Raw genomic sequence first — 15,706 nt, 5'->3', positions numbered from 1 at the left:
TCAAAGCCTCTGTGAATTAGTCAAGTGGTCTTTGAAAATTATCATGCAGAAAGTAAAGGCAGCTTGGCTTTACCTGCTGGAAAAGAAGCACTCATTGTAAGCTCCAGGACCAAACCAAGGTTTCTCTGCTCACACAATGACAGCAGCTCCTCCCATCTTTGTGGCAGAGGTCTCTCATTTTGTTACACCAGGTTCTTACATGTATGTCTCAAATGTGTGGGTCCTCAGTCCTTACAGGCTTCAGTAGGTACTTTGTATCTAATTCAGCCCAGCCTTTCCGTCCTGATCCTGCCTTTTCCAATGTGTGGGGTGTGTGGAAATACATGCACTTAAGAATAGCTACTGGCAAACTCACTTGGACAGTGTTGAGTGCTCCAGCCATATCAGTGAGAGTTCAGCCTAAAAAAAAATTATAAAATAGAAAAAACTTGAGATTTCCAGGCAGGCAAGGGCAGTGTGTGATTTTTTTGTGCTGTGATGCTGCAAACACTCTGTTGAAGTAATTGGGCCCTGGCATTGACACCCACACTCTGAGAGCAGCAGCACACTGCGGCTTAAAATAAAAAAATGGCCTCAGAAGGATGAAATGGGATCAGAGCTCTCTGCTGTCCTTTAAGCGACCAATAACTTCTTCTTCTGTGGAGTGAGTCCAGCACTCCTATTAGAAGAGCTGTTTTGGTGTCATGAGCAGGTGCAGATGTCTTATAAGGAGAGACTATGTACAGTCTTCATATTGCTTTCTGTATATTAAGCCCTTTGCATAGCCAAGGCTGGGATGACTCAGTCTGGCATTATAAACTGTGATGTCTTTGTGAAACTTCAGTTGCACATTTTCTTTTAAATGTTAGCAGCAGGAATCAAATCATTTAAAAGCAGCTTTCATTTTTAGAATGGTGCTTTACTAGCCATGTAAACCAAATGTGAAAGGGTTAAAAGGAAAATGGAAACCTCAGTCGTCCCTGTTATTTTTTGGTTTTGGGTTTTTAAGGCTGTTTTCTGACTTGCTGAACTCTTGCAGCTAACAAGCCCCATTACTAGAAAGCTCATCAGCCAAATACCTCTTTTCATCCTCTGCTGTTGACTAAGTTAACAGCCTGCAGACTGCTCTTGCAAGAAAAGGTATCAACAATAGTAGTGTTATGATAGTCCACACTGATCTCCTAGAATCATGGGATTCTTTTCCCTGCTTGTCAGTATTAGTTATATTGCAAAGCCTGTGTCCTTGATGTGCATAAGTATGATGATGATGGTCTGTACCCACTGGAACCCCCAGGCCCCTCCTCATAAATCATTATCAGCTGCATCTCAGTGTGATTCCCCAATAGACAGTGAAGTGATTTGACATCTTCACAGTAGGAACTGATGACCTGTTGTGTTTTAGCTTAGGCAGGTAAGTTGCCACATACTGCCAGAAGATACTTCGAGGACAAATGCATGCTTCAGAGAGGAAGTGACTGTGCAAAACAATGTCCCTAGCAGAGCTGCAGTGCAGGGACACACTGAGTTCTTTGGCCAGCAGAGAGAGTTCCTTGAGGCCAAAGTATCAAGCAAACTTGTAACAGCAAAATACAGGGTGCTCCTATAATGTGGCTCTCTCTTGGGGTACGCAAATGGAAGTCCAAAATGTCCTTTCATACACAGAATGAAATCTTTATTGCCTATCTTTCTAGACAACGAAGGTGATCAGAATCTCTATATCAGAATCTCTATAAGAAAGTCTATCCAAGACAAAAGTAAATTTTCTGACCTGATTGTTATCAGGTCCTCCACTATCAAGACGATTTCCTATCTGATTTCTCCTATCATGCCTGCTCTTTAAAGGGGTACTTTATTTCTGGTACCAAGTACCAGATAATTTAAAAATATTTATTTTTCTGTTGTTTTTGTTATTTATAGTATCACTACAATATCTGAGTGACATCAGCAATACTTGTGGTTTCTAGGAATTCATGATTCCTAATACAAAGAAGTTATAATCTACTGAAAATTATGTTAGTCAGATGCTCCATTCTGAATATTATCTGGAACTTGAGGGAATTAGTTTGTAATAGGATCCCTTTTCTGGATATCTGAAGTATGAGGTTTTTAAAGGCCGAAAAATGACAATTGTATATAGAAGTTTCACTTTTTAAATTAATTGTTTTCCCTGTCACATTTCAGATGAAGCACAGGGAGTAAATGAACAGAACTAGCAGGGATCCCAGAGATCACTGAGTTTGGTTTTTTCCCAAAGGAAAATGACTGGGCTTTTTTTTTGACTAATACTGTATTGTAATGATTGTAAAAAGTGAAGGGAGTGGTTACTGTTCCTGCATGCATGCTAATACTTGCCCCACAGGCAGTTACCTAAGAGTCAGTGGTAAAGATTATTGCAGACTGAACATCCTACTGATCAGCTGAAATCATCTTTGCCCATGTAAATTACTCATTAGGTGAAATAAAAAATTCTCTGCCTTTTCTAATGTGAAATTAAGGGACAGAAAACATTTTTTCATCTAAATTCCTCTATAAAGTGTTGGTTATTAGCAACAAACAGATGCTAAAAAGCATACTTAAAATCTGATTGAGGAACATTACCATGGTTGGTCTTGGAAGGGATTTTTAAGGATCTTTTGTAACTTAAGAAGTCATTTGTCAATTGAGTATCCTGGTCAGACTGTACCTTCCACCACACACTAATATTTACCCATTAGTGGGAAATTACTGAGAGAGTGGAGCCATAAATAGGGATAAATATATAGGTACAGATTGCCGTTAAATCAGATGTTTGTTTTGTGGCTTTTGTTGTTCAAAATATGCTCTTTAGAGATAGTGTTGTGTCTTAAGGAGAGAATAGATCTCTTTCCCTGGCTTGCATAGAGCACATCTCTCTTAAGGAAATTGACACAGTTGTTCTAATTTTTTACCTGGCTTGTGGTACTATAACGTGGTTGTGGAATTGTGATTTTGGAAGGTTGCCTCTGGGATAGGGATAGGTAAAAGGAAGCAGCCTAGTATAACCCTCCAAGGTATCCTCCAAGCCTTGGAAGGATCTGGTTGTAGCTCCAAATCAGGAGAATACGTTTTTGTAGTTTGTGGTATTTAACTAAATGTAATATGCCATCTGATGTCAGAGGCATATTAGATTTAGAGGGTCTCTGTGTATTTGAACTGCTAGGTGTGTTCTCTCCTCTGTGTACCATGATAGACAGAGCAAGGTTTTCTGGGCTCTTTAAACTGAACCATGGTGGGGATAGGAGATGTAAAGGCAACAGCTTTTTGCCAAGATAGAACTGCAATGTTTCACCAACTTAGACTTTTGCTGTATTGTCCCTACTGTGCTGATAAGAATGAAGAGAGAGCTGTTTATTTGGAGAGACGCCTGCAGAAAAAATGCACTTAAGCCTTGTTCTTGAACAATCCGAAAGGTTAGGAAAATCCAGACCAGGAATCCAAAACTTTGAAGAAGAGCTCTGTTTCTTTAGGAATCAGATGCAATAATATGGCAGAATAGTCTGACTTGGAAGGGACCCACAATGATCATCAAGTCCTGCTTGAGTGAATGACCCATATAGGGGTTGAATCCACAACCTTGCCATTATTAGCACCATGCTCTAACCAGCTGAGCTAATTTCAGGGTCAACTGAAAGTGTCCAACAGTGCAGCTCTTCACTGGACATTGGGTGTGAAGGAAGAGTTGTTTCTTCTTCAGTAGGGCACTTGGACAAGCAGAGCTGCTAGCGAGAGGTCTAAAATTTGCAATGCTAGTGCAATATCACCACTCCTGGGTTTTCTTTGTCTTTTTAAGCTGTCTAATGGAGGATGATAATTTGGTTCTACTGGCCCAATTGAAAAATATATGTTTTAGATTAGATTAAACCAAGATGCATCCCATTGTTTTAAGCATGGTCTCATCAATCTCCTAAGGTCAACTTCAGCTTTATTTTCTATAATTCTGTGAAGGGATAGAACTGTTGTTGTTATTATTATTTCTGTTGCTTCCATTTGAGGAGCACTTCTCAGAGATCAGGCGTTGCCTGGTGCTGTTCTTGTATGTGAGAGAAGGATGGTCTTGCCCTCAGAGAGCTTACAAATATGAGCCAAGAAGCAATGGTGAGTATGGACAGCTGAGGGAATACAATGAGATGCTATTGATCAGCAGGATAGGCAGTACTCATAATACATCAGCAGCCTAACTGCTGTCAGATTTTTGCAGGCATCATGGCTAAGGAGAGTTTGAAGGAGGATAATGAGGAAGCTTTGCAAATGAAATCTCCAGGCTCCCACCATCTCTGCTCCAGAACTGGGCAGCAGCAGGATAATGGTTTGCCTCCCACTTCCTCACTGTTCTTGTGTCCCTGCCTGCCGCTGCCCACTCTCACTGAGGGCACAAGTGGTCATCTTCCAAACTTGCTTCTACCCTATATTGTAGCAGGATGGCAGGAGACAGAGCCAAGATAAGGCCTGGCCCTCTATCCCACATGCTGTGGGATCTCTTCCAGTGACAAGAAGTAAAGTTGATGAGTCTGTATCGAGACAGTGAAGTGACCCCCGTGCTGCTCCACATAATTAATAAATAAAGCACTGGGGGAGTTTTTGCCATGCCGGCTGCTATGACAGGGCTGTCTACGGTGCACTTAAGCATTAAATGACCAATTTCTGTCAGACTAACTTCCCAAGCCTCTCTCTCTCTCTCTCTCTCACACACACACAAAGCTAGCTTCCTCGCTCCCTGCACTTGGAGTTTTTCAGCAACTGATGGCTCCTGGTTCATTTCTGTGGAATTAATTGGTCCCTGAATGAATTCTGTTGACAGGGCAATTTATCATGTGTTTGGGTTGACAGTGTTGGATACTGGTAAAGGGGGGGGAGTGCTGTGTGAGTAGGATGAGGGGAGATGGACAGGGTGGGGGTGGGTGGGAGGATGAAGAAGAGGAGGAGTAGAAGAAAGGAGAGGTGGAGGAGGAGATTGCTTAAAAAATAAAATAAAAGAAGAAAAATTATATTCCTCTTTGGTACTCTTCATTACAACTTAGTGCAATGGATAATGCACAAGAGGGAAGAAGGGGGGAGGAAGGGAGTGCCGCTTATCTTGTAATGGGAGTCATGATGCTGCTTTTCCACAGTTTGCACCATGGCTTGGGAGGAAAAGAAAAATCAGAAAAAACCCCAACAATAAAGGCTCGTAGTTGTTCTGTGGTGTCTCTGGGGCTCAGCCAGAAGCCTCCACCTGTAATGCCTACATCTCTATTTCTCCCCATACCAAAGTGAATGGGAAGCCAGGGACACATATGGTTAACCCTCAAAACTGTGATAGGTGCCCAAATACTGTTTCAGTAGGTACTGCGTGATGTCTAGCACCTCATGATGCATGAGTATCTGTCATTGTCAGGGACATTCAAGAAGGAATCACATCTTGCAAAATAAATTCTGTGATTTGGGTTCCCAGTTTCTTCTCCGTATGGGTCAGAAAGAGGTGCCTGGTCCCATATATACCACTGATGATCCCAGGTTACATCATTTCACATTGTCTAAGGGCGAGACAATGCAGGACTTCCCAGTATAATTAAAATTACATCATCATTACATTTTCATTAAAATGTCATGACTCTGGCATATGGACTCAGTTTCTAGTCAGAGCAATGTAGATGATCATTTCAGTGCTTTTGACTTCACAACTTCTGAATGCAGAAGAGTGGGTATACATGCACATGCTACAGCATGGATAATGTTAAAACCAACCAAAGACAGAAAGAAATTCAGTTTGGGTGTAACAAAGTATTTGCATAAATATTAAATAGATTTTAAAATTATGTATCTTCTAGGAATTTTTGAATGTCCTAAAGAGATGTGCTAATGACTTGGTTGGGGGAGATAAGTCTGTGAAATGTTGGTTGTATATGCATGGGTGGAGGGGAGGTAAGGCTTCACTAGTGTCATCTTCACCTCTGTCTCCTCCCGTGGACTTTTCTACACTGCGAGTGGGATGTATCAAAATTATCAATGCTGAGATCAGTGGAAGAGTTACCAGTACCTTTTCTGCTCATCTCACTGCAAGGAGCATTAAGTCAGAGCTCAGCATTTCTGAAACAGCCATCCAGAGCCTCTAGCTGCACGCTAGTGGGGCCTGTTTTGCTTTTGGAGCACTGTGACTCAGTTTACCAGCATTCAGTCATCATCTTTGTCTTGGGACCAAAGGTTTCATCAGTCCAGTTGGCAAAATGAGTGCCCATATCATACACAGCCTAGAGACAGAACAGAATTTGAGTGGCAAGCCCCAAACTAGGGATGGTAAAACACAAGTGGTGTGTGATTGATGGTCTCTCTCTTATTTTGTTCAGTCATATTAAATGAAAATGCAAATACAATTCTCATCTGGTAAAAATGATGCAAGTGAGCTTTGAGAAGACTGACTGCTTGTTTATGATTGTCTTTACATTGTTATTTTTACCCTGGGTTGGCTCAAGCCTCTAGTCTGCGTCCTGCCAGACAACATATGAGCATCAAGACTTCTAGAGTGCTAAAACAGAGTAGTTTGGGTGAGGAGATGTGGAATGCCAGCAGCTGTCGTAGTAAAAAACTGCAAAGAATTTGAGGCAGTCTTTTTGGAGAGCTCGCAAGTTCTCTGCCGGTTAGAAAGCCAGTTAAAGTTACTGTACTAAGAGACGTTGTACAGGAAAGAACATAGGAGTTTTCTCTTTTATTTAGAGCAACTTCACACACAGATAAAAAGCTTAAATTCAGGTTATTTATACAGGCTTTTTTTTTTTTTTTTTCCTCGTTAAAAGTGAGATTAGTAGTATTACAGTTTATAAATATGCATGAAAATGAAGGACATATAGTTTGGTAGTAAAGAACTCTGCAACATAGTTTGATCACAGTTCAGTATCTGAGAAGCTCCAGCATCTATAAGCTGATACCAGGTAAATTCAACCAGAAATAATGTGCACATTTCCAACAGTGCAGGTAATCAGCTGTCAAAATATTACAGTTAGGGTTCGCTGTATTTTCCAGCACTTGAACCTTTATACTTGGTAGCAAATGTTCCTCAGAAACAGATTCTCCTACTTCAGCTATTGGACCCAGAGCAGGAATTAATTCAAAGCAGCCCTATGGGTATCTCATACCAGAGGCCAGGCAAGATGATCAGAGTGCAGTAGAGTCTCCTCTGGGGTAGCTGTGGCAATGAACTTGAAAACAGCTATCTTAAAAAGTCAATGCCTGATTTCAGTTTCACTTGCACACTGTTTACATGAATGTAACTCTTTTGACTTCAGAGGGCTGATTGACAGTAGTGCATACAGAAGGCAAATCAAGCTTCTGAGAAAAATGGTTATGATCAGGCCATCCTGAGCCAGTGAGGTGAATATGATATAGGACACATTAAAGGAGTAAGCAGGCTTATTTTCTCTTATAAGACTGAATCTTTGAGACAGAAACACAAATATTTTAATTATTAAAAAATTACCCCTAAAAATTGAAAAGAGAGAGTAAAACCTGAAACAATATAAATCTTTCTGCATTGTGAAATTTAAAAACTCCTGTGGTTGAAGAGGCAGTGATTCAAAACTGAACTCTGCATAAAATAGTGGAGACAAAATGAACCAATATAAGCTTCAAGAGGGTTGCATTTAGAACTAACCAGGATATAATAGGTTCCTAAAGCAGCAAGACAAATTACTTAAAATTATGCAATATGCAGTTCTTGCAGCAGGCCCCATGATTAGAAATGTAAGCCAAAGTTACAGGCTGTTTCTTCACTTTTAATGCTAAATCTGTGGATTTAGGTGTATAGGATTTGTAAGAGTGGTCCAGGCTCATGTTTTGCCTGGTCAGCCATCTCTGCCAGTAGTCTCAACAGCTTCTTTACAGGAAGGTAGAATTTTGCAATGGGCAGACACAGGAATCTCCTGCAATTTGTTATGAGCTCAGATAATCTGCAGAATGCTTGTTGAGTGCTCATAACCCTGGATTCTCCTCTGTTTATAAAACTGCCCAGTCTTTTCTGGAATCTTGGTAACTTCCTGTGGTTACAAATTCAGTTGGTCAAAATACAAACTGTTGGGTAAAAATTTTAATTAGCTGTAAATTTGCTGGTTTGTAATTTGATCAATTGTTATCTTTTTCTTGTGTTCTTGTGACCTATAGAGTCTGGTTCTGTGGCTTATCTTCTGAGGAGTGTTCAGGAGCCATTTTGACGAATTCCAATTAAGAGTCTTTTTGACACCAGGGGATGCAGAGGTCAAAGAATGCCCTGAGCAGCATGGCAACAGACCATGTGGAACACAGATAAAGGTAAGAAAATGTACCAGTTGTAAAACTGAACAGAAATTTCCTGACACCATGAAAAGCATTTGAATTTAGAAGGATCTTTGAGTGAATGGTGTAGCTAAGATTTCTGTCTGGAGCCCTGAAGAACTGTGTAAAAATTCTTGTATACTTGGTGGAGGAAGTAATAATAATGCTATGCCTCATTTGTGTAGTGACTAATCTGGAATGGAGGTTTACAGAAAGTTGTAGATGGTCTAATCAGAAACAAGAGGTTTATAGTCACGTGTGACTTGAAGAATTATTGTTGTTGCTTGAAGATAGATCTTTGAGTGCCTTCTGGTGTGCTTGTGATTTAAGCAGGAGATGGCAGTGGTCTGCATAGCAATTGTCTTTAAGCAACTCTGTTTATGGCTAGTAAAAAGAAATTAAGGGGACTAACCTCATGGCCAGGTGGATACTCACTCAGGAGCAGAACTGACAGATTCTCACTGACATTTGTAGAGTCAACCTCTGTCTTTAGCACAGCACAGATAACTTGTCATACCAATATTGCAGCATTAACTGAGCTTGATAGGAAATCTCCAGTGAGTTTGAGGGAGTTAACCACAATGTAGATGAACATCCTCTAGGATCGACAAAAGATACAGAAAGGACAAAAAGGTAAAATCTCATTGCTCAAGTTGAGAACCATAGTTGATTGTATATAGAAGTTGGTTGCTATCAACATCATGTATTTTCAAACACTGGCGTCATGCCTGAATTCACAGCAGAAACTCCTGTAAGTAGCAGTCTGCTGCTTTGGCAGCTCAGAGAGTAGCACGAAGGAATTCTTTTGCATTGTGTTTATTCAAGAGACACGAAGTTCTCCATGCTTTTGGTTTTAAACTGTTTCCACCCCTCCTTCTAATGACCATTTCCTTCTCTCTTTGGCTTCTTCGGTCTGGGCTGTATCTTAGGTAACCCATTCAGCATTTGAATAAGAGGCCATTTTAGGGGAAAATAAAATACAATGGGGATATGTGGCAGAAACAGTATCTATTTTGGCCCTGCTAACCAAAACTAGAATCCTGCCTTTTTTTTCAAGGTTGATCAGTTTAGGAGCAAGCCATATGAGACAGATTGCCCGTTAGTTTTGGGTACCTAAGGAGAAACAGTGTCAGGAAAAATGTTTTCTGTCTTTGCCAAGCAAACCAGGTGATCAGTGGCTTACAGATTTACTATGGTTTTGTCACATTGAAATAGGATTAATGGGACAAAGTGAGAGGACCTGCAATCACAACACTTGGGTCTGAGGAGAAGGAGCGTAAGGGAGTTCTTGCAGCTGTATGATTGTTGTCAGAATGTATCTCCTCTGTTAGCAGCATAGGGTATTTCAAACTGAGTGTTTGTTTTGGCGAATTAAGAGCTGTTCTGGAACATAAACCAAACTCACTAGTCTAAGCTTCTAGCTGCCTTCTGAGGCTTTTGGTAGGCCATTTAATGTGGGCTCTGATGCTCACTGTTACCACACACAGATACATATTGCACAAAAAACACGTTCTGCACGTAAGCAGCCAAATAATTGAGCCTTACCTTTTCTGTGTGCTGAGTGGCTGTGCAATGGAAGAGATACATCAAAGCTTTGATTTCCCTGAATTAAAACTTTTATAGTTCAGTGAGAACAAAAAAACCTCTAGTAACCTAGTATGACTTGATTAGAAGACTTCAAAAAGCCTTCCAGTCATCTTAGAATGGGACACAAAAATTATGAGGGCCAGCCCTGTGCTATGACCATGGAAACATCTTTCTTTCCATGCAGACTCTTCACCATAGGTCTCAAATGTTCTGGTCTCTCCTTCTCTTCTGAGGGAACAGGTGATATCTGTGCTCAGGCTCAGCTTGGGAAGGCAAGCAGGTCTCAGGGTAAATAAAAATGTTATTTTTGGTTTTTAGTTTTGTTGTATTATCCAAGAAAAATACAAATGAAGATGTAAAATGCATGAATAAACAAGCAAAAGTCAAAATAGGTAATCCATACTCAAAGACAAAATTAGAAAGGCAAATGTGACAGTATCGAAGATGTTGATAAAGATTGTGCTCATTTCCAGAATCTGTTTCCAGACTGTTTCCAACTTTCCAGAATCAAAGAATGTTCTGAGTTACTTTTCGTTTTGTTTCCACTCTTTCTGCCCTCTTTTGGTGGGAACTTCACATGTGGCACTTGGACCCAGAGCAGGATTTTTCCCGAAGTCAGTAATTTCAGAGAATTTTCCTCCAAGGAGAAGAAATGTTCAACATCACCTAGATGTTTCACAACAATGGTATTTTTTTGCCTTTTCCTCAAAAAAATTTTGCTATTCAAAGTTGATTCTGTGGAGTGGGCCAGGAACCCACCTGCTACCTGCTGTGCAAACACAAAACAGCAAGAGAATTTCTGCTGCAGACAGTAATATCTAAATCTAGTGAGAGTGATCACCTAGTAGAGACAGAAGGGGGAGCACAATGAAATAGTTGGAGCACAGGGTATAATTTAAGTTTGTTCTGATTTGCACTAAAAGTTAAATAGGAGCTAAATGGTGAATATGTAGCCTAGCTGGTAGAACGGGGTGAGATTTTCCTAATCAACCTAAGCCTCAGAATATTCAAAAAAGAGCAATTTAAAAATAAATTAATTAATTAAAGCTCAGGTCTGATTAGATAGAGAAAAAAATGATGGATAGATTTTGAGGGATCTTTAACAAAAAAAATTCAAAAAAGCTAAAACTGAGTGTGTAGTGTGCAACTGAGTATCCACACATTTTTCAAGGTCTTGTAATAAAAATACTGAGCTGTACATAATTACATACCTAGCTCACATTTGGACCCTTTAAAAGAGCTGGTCACAACTGCAGAAACTGAACCTTTGGATTATTCTGACAAAGGTGAAACCGAGTAACAAAAAATTATGCAGAATTTCAGAATCCTGCATAATTCAGAATTCAAAATTGAATTCAATTCAGAATTCAAAAAATTCAGAACTCTGGCCAGTTTCTTACAGTTGTTGAGCTGTGAACCTTCAAAGTAGAGTCCCGGGATGGGAATATATCATAGAAGGAATTCCACTCCTGTGTGCATCTACAACAAAAAAAAGGTGTTCATGAATGGGGGAAGTGCTGGGCTGTTGGTGATTCTGGGAACCTTGTGTTGTTTGGTTAGATCCTTGAGTATGAATTACGTTTTAGAGAGCTGCTTTTGGGTATCTTGACCAAGTGTCTCCCACAACACTGAAATTAATTAACAGCTTTATGGCCTTTCTTTGGCCTTTTGGTGTGCTTCTGTGATATATCTGTTAGCACTTTATTTCCACTATGCAGCATTCTAAAGTTGCTCTTCTACTTTGTCAAAGTGTTTTCCAATTCATTTGCTTAGACATTCTTTGCATTACATGTATGTATTCCCCTGCCAGAAAACAATGCACCAGGTAGAAAACCTGTGCTAAAATTTTATTATCTTTTCTTTCATTTACTTTCTCAAGAATCTGTTAAAAAAATTGAAATATAGCATAACTAATTGATGATGGCTCCCTTTGCTTTTATCCATACCTGCATAAAGGGCAGGAGGATCCAGTGTGCTGGCATAGCTGGTGAGATTTATGTGTTATTCCTTTTCTGTCAATGATCAGGTGAGCAACATTGCATGAGTCACTTTCCCTTTCAGTTTTGTGTAATGATAAGTAGGTTGGTCAGGACAGGAATGATGTCTTACTGTGTACAGTACATAATGTGCAGAGTCATCATCTCAGCCTCTGTAGGTGATCGTAATATGGTTCACAGTCACAGTTTGTAGTGTTTCTTTCCGAGACTGCAGCCTTTGTATGCTACTTTGTGTACTCACTCAGTACCCTGTAACTTGCCTTCTAAAAGCAGTCTTTTAGCAGTCTTTTCAAGACTCCAAACACTGATGTACAGATGGTATTTTGACCTTATACATGCAGCCCAGTAAATATGTATATGAAAGCTAACTAGTATCACCTGGTCAGTGTTTTACCAGTTTCATTTTACAGGAAAATCTGTACTTTGTATGCCCAGTATGGCAAGTTTCAATCACTCAGTAAGCAAGAATATTGATATGAGCTTTAATGCAAAAAAGAGCTTTTTTGCAGTTTGTTTTTAAGCTCTTTGCCTTGTATTTTTGAGCCTGTCATTGACATTGGATGGTAGAACTAAAAGAACTCACAACTGTTTTTGGGAGGCTGAGATTTCAAGCTTATATCACATATTCTTAGAGCAAAAGCACAAAACTTTGATGAGACTTATAAGGCAACTGTGAGAAATAGTCATGTACCATATTCTGATTTTGAGAGAACTGTTTGGCTACTGCACTGCCAAGATAATTACAGTGATACCTGCAAACAGCGTAAGTGACATACAATGGCAGAGCTGTTCTGAGCAAAACAAAGTAGAAAGAGAAAATACAGGTATGTGAGATAAGGTCTGTGATGAGGTGTGTAAGAGACAACATAAATCCACCATCAAGCAACATCTCAGTGGAAGAAAAAATTTCTTGAATGGTTCAATGGCAACCTAAAGCAAATATGCAAATGGGAGCACTTCAAGAAGTAAGTTTAAATCAGTACTTTGGAAAGCAAAAGAAAGTATTAATAAAAATTTGGCTCCGTTTTTTTTGGGGCAGACAGCAGAGTTCAGAATTTTCCACTGAAAAGTGGACAAGTTGAGATGTCCCATGAAGTTCTGCTCTCTCTGGGGGTTGTTCCCAGAGTATCATCAGCTCCTAAGTGCCAGCTCCTCTCAAGTCCCATGGTGGGAGCTATTGATCTTTGCTGCTGTTTTATTCCCTCTTTTATGCTTTTATATGAAATGCTTCCTTTGACATGCAAACAATTTCCAATCCCTTCTTTGCTAGCCGACAGGTAGAAATACCTTCTCTGCTTCTCTTCAGTGGGTGACCAGAGAGGCACAGCATGCACAGCAGCATTGGAAAGGAGTTCGGAATATGTCCGGCCTCTCCTCTGTGGTATTGTGGCTTAGTTCCCAGAGCCTCAGGGATATAGCATGTCGCATTTACTGCTCCTGCTATATCCTTTTAGCCACCAGAAAACCTGCAGTTTAAGAAATCAAAGAGCTTGCTTAAGATCTGAAAAAAGCTTTTCCAGAACAAAAGGCCGTAGTGCCAGTTCCTTGCCTCCCACCAGAGTTGTGAGGAAGGAACCAAGCTGCAGAACGTACTGAAAGTGAAAAGGGTAAACTCCCCCTTTCTCCTTTCCCATCCCAGCCCCAACCCAGCCCCCAATAAGGCTTCATCTCTCCGGGAATGGAGTCCCTCTGAGCATGATGCTGAGCCAGAGGAGTGACAGGTGCCTCCTGATATGCCTAAATGAGAAGAACCAATCGGAGGAGCCTGCCCAGCTTTTGTTGTCATCTGGCTTTGCTCACGAAAGATGAGTTTGATTGACAGATGCATCAAGGTTCACAGTTTATTGGTTTTTGCAAAAGAGCCAGATCTGCCAATTTAGACAGGGGAGTGACACAAAACTTTCCATCTAAATGGACTAATTTTACCACAGGGAATTCCCAGGCAGAGCGCTCCAAGGCAGGCGCAGTCCTGTTTTATTTTTTAACAAGGACTGAATGACAAATATAAACGACAGTTCTAGGCTGACGGAACATCAGCATTTGACACTTCACAGGGGAGCGGTGAAATAAACAATAGGCAGAGAAATTGAATTAGAATCAGATGAGAGGCAGCTAGAGAGGGAGAGGGCCTGATTCTCTACCAAATCATTTATAAAAGAGCAAACTGAATACTAAGTAGCTATAACATGCTCACATCCTGGTTTATTAGCAAATTTAACTTACTAGGATATTATACTTGCTTGATGTTAATGAATTGCTGGACAAAGGTGGATGGTAGGGAGTGTACAAAGAGTTTCTGTTCATGATGGTGCAAACCTCTTGTGCTGATCTTACCCTGTTACTAATAGACTCTACAAAGTTAGAGAACAAAAAGTATGATAAATTAATTTAATTTGTCTCCTCTTCCTTCTGGCATGTTGTCTGCAGAGTTCTGTCCAGTCTTCCCATATTCTGGCACTTACTAAGTTTTGGGTACCCAGCTTTACATCTTTGGCTCAATTCTTTTACTGCTATTTTTTTCTATGGGACTTTTCAAGTTCAAACAGGCAATTCGTGACATTTTAAGGAGAATGATTCTGTGCAGAGTCTATCTGGAACTTTCTGAGTGTATACCATATGTTCTTGAGATAAAAGGTTGGCTCAGCTGGTAGCATGAGCAAACTATTGTCCTATTTCTACTTAGTTTTGACAGAGGGATAGGATATATAAACTCTCCTGATGGGTTAGACAGCTAACTGTTAGCTAGAGGTTGCTTGGTTACGATTTGACTTCCTGGATTTTATGTCATGTTCCGAGATTTGAAGCATATCTAGAGAAGTGATTTTCAATCTTTTTCAATTAGCAAACAATAAGATCTAAAAACAAGCAGTAGAAGAACAGCTGCCAGTACAGTACATCTATGTCCGTAAGCTCACCTTTCCCAGTTACATTAAAAGCATTTTCTTTAAAAATAAACCAGTGATTTTAAAAGCATAAGCTAAAAGCTACTGGTCTTGATGTTAGAGAAAGCAGCGTGAAAATAAGGGGCTTTGGATTGATTTGCTTGGTAATGGTGATTTGACTTTCATACACGTCTGTAAACTACCTATGTGGAAGCTGCCTGATTAGTTAGGCACTGTAACTAACCATTGTTGTGTATTAAGGAGGTTCCAAATGAAGCTCTGTGGTTTAAACAGGATTCTTATGAATGCTGGCGTGGAAAAAAAAAAAGCTTATTTCTTCGGTACAGAGAGTTTCTCTATCTGTGTGAAGTTTCACACTGTTCAGTCCACTTGGGTTTTCTGTGTAAGTTTTGTTTGTATTCTTTTCAAAAATGTTCAACAGAATGTGTTTGAAATTAGTCTCAGGTTAAAAGTCGTTATAGAATCATGTTTTGTGTTGGAAGAAACCTTAAAGATCATCTAGTTCCAACTCCCCTGCCATGGGTGAGGATGCCCCCTCTAGATCAGGTTGCTGAGAGCCCCATCCAATCTAGCCTTGAACACTTCCAGGGATGGGGCATCCATAATTTCTCTGGGCAACCTGTTCTAATCACCCCCACCCTCACAGTCCATAATTACTTCCTAATATCTAATCTAAATCTACCTTCTTTCAGTTTGAAAAAAAACCAAAACCAAACCCACCAAACAAAACCCCTCAAAACAGTCCCTTACACCTTTTCTCCCAGTGGACAGAAGGCACAGGCAGTTGCGGTTTCAGATGCTCAGCATTTGCTTACAAGCTCTGGCAGCAGAAAGTTAGGATGCCTGTTGTAAAGATGAATGTTGCCTCCTTCCTGAAACCACGTGTTCCTGTCAGAGTAGCAAAGGGGACTGTGGAGAACAATGAAAACAGTCAGGTTAGAG

The 15,706-nt window shown here is 40.2% G+C and overlaps 1 long non-coding RNA gene across 4 annotated transcripts in view; it reads left to right on the top strand.

The window, feature by feature from the left end:
- LOC146435402 (uncharacterized) overlaps positions 1-15,706 on the top strand; it is a 188,927-nt gene that overhangs the window by 90,086 nt on the left and 83,135 nt on the right. For all 4 annotated transcript variants that reach the window (XR_014853219.1, XR_014853218.1, XR_014853221.1 and 1 more), the window contains one exon: positions 8,128-8,274. This is a non-coding gene — a long non-coding RNA (uncharacterized LOC146435402). The remainder of the gene's footprint in view (positions 1-8,127; positions 8,275-15,706) is intronic.

The sequence above is a fragment of the Lichenostomus cassidix genome, chromosome 6 (genome assembly GCF_008360975.1).
Source record: "Lichenostomus cassidix isolate B80296 chromosome 6, HeHo_3.0, whole genome shotgun sequence".
Lineage (NCBI taxonomy): Eukaryota > Metazoa > Chordata > Aves > Passeriformes > Meliphagidae > Lichenostomus > Lichenostomus cassidix.
This window is presented reverse-complemented; position numbering and strand designations above follow the sequence as displayed.